This window comes from Pinus tabuliformis, chromosome 6 (assembly GCF_031772625.1).
Source record: "Pinus tabuliformis cultivar Carrire ecotype Pingquan chromosome 6, CPIR1, whole genome shotgun sequence".
NCBI lineage: Eukaryota > Viridiplantae > Streptophyta > Pinopsida > Pinales > Pinaceae > Pinus > Pinus tabuliformis.
The window spans coordinates 1,711,066,837-1,711,068,463 of record NC_142292.1 but is presented as its reverse complement, the minus strand read 5'-3'; positions in this window follow the sequence as shown (position 1 = coordinate 1,711,068,463).

Genomic DNA, 1,627 nt, shown 5'->3' with positions numbered 1-1,627 from the left:
GAAACAATAGCCCTTTGGCTAGGGACATAACATGCATGGCAATAATGTACAATATCTAGGAAAGGGTGAACTTCTGGGAATGTGTACTTTGGCAAATTTGATTCCCAAATGTTGATGTCATTAGCATGGTTTAAAAATTTGTCCTTACTCCAACAGTTGAGCTATAGAAGGTGGGCTGGAGTTGCAGTGTCCTTTATTTGGAAATCCCTATCTGCTAGGGCCAAATGGTCAATGTCTAGGTGATGGGTTGAGACTAGTCTAACATCTAGAGATGTCTAGGTAGCCATTTTGAGGATAAAATTTGGGAATTAGGTTTGTAAAGATTGTATAAGTGAAGATTTGAATAGGTATGTACAAAGATAGCATATTGGAAGTTTGCAGGATAGGGGTTTAGGTATTTCATGGGGGAAATATTCTCAATTTTGGGGAAATCAGTTAAATTCAATTAATTATTTATTGAATTCACTGTATGTTTTTAAACTGAGAGAGTCGTTATAGTTTTTTGTTAAAATACCTAGAAATGGTGGTATAGGCTGCAAACTGGTGCGAATAGTGGTTGTAGAGGGTATTGTGGCTTCAGTCACGCACTTGAGGGCTGAATTGGGCTTCCAGAGCATGTTTCAGAGGCAGTTGGTGGTCAAATTCGATTGCAGAGGCTTAGGGTGGCGTAGGAATTCTTAGGAGGCTTTCACAGAGAAAATAAGCAAAAAAGGGTGAAAATGGGTGTCTTTCACCTTTTAAAAGCCAACGGTTAGAAATTGGCAGGGAATTTCATAATGAATAGTGATGGTTTTGGGCTTACATGGGTAGTCGGTTTCATTTCTCATCGCACTATTGTTGGGAGTGGGGTGGTAATTTCCTGAGAGCACACGAGTTAATGAGGAGATGCGATGTAGCCAAAAGGGGCTCGAGAAAAACCATGAATCTTGCGTGCTCTAGGGCAGGTAAAGTTCAGGAGGTGAATTAAGGTGATATGGATGCATGCTGTCAGCTATGGGGGTGACAGATGTAACATCTGTCATGCAGTGAAGTTGAGTGGCGGGAGCAGGGGTGGAGATTTTTGGGGCCCGAGGGAGTTAATTACACTATACTATAATTAATTAATGAATTAGCGGGGTCAGGCGTACAATGAACATGTTGTATAGTAATTGGGGAGTTAATAAAGTAATGCGGGGAGGGGGGAGAAGAGAATTTAAACATAGGATAAGGGTTTTTAGTGGGTTTTTAGGCAAAATAGGGAAATTAATAAGGGGAAAGTGGTTTGTTCAAAGGGAAAGGGTTTCACACTAGGGAAAAGGGGTTTTGGGTTGGGAAATGACTTTTGGAAGGTAATTTGTTAGGGAAATGTGTGAAACCAAGGGGCAAGGGTGAAATGAAGTGAAAAAGGGTATTTTCTTAGGAAATGATGGGATAATGGGGAAATTAGTAAGTATGTAGTGGGGGGTGAAATGGAATGAGGGGAAGTTAGCCAAATCAACTTGTGAACATCCTTTCACTTTCATAACTGCTCCTGCACACTGCAACATATGATTATGCATAATAAATGTGCTTTTGCTTCAATCAAGTTTTTACTTCTGAAAGAACGCACTGGCCATCTTTTCGTGCATAGTTGTTGCAACATTCAAGG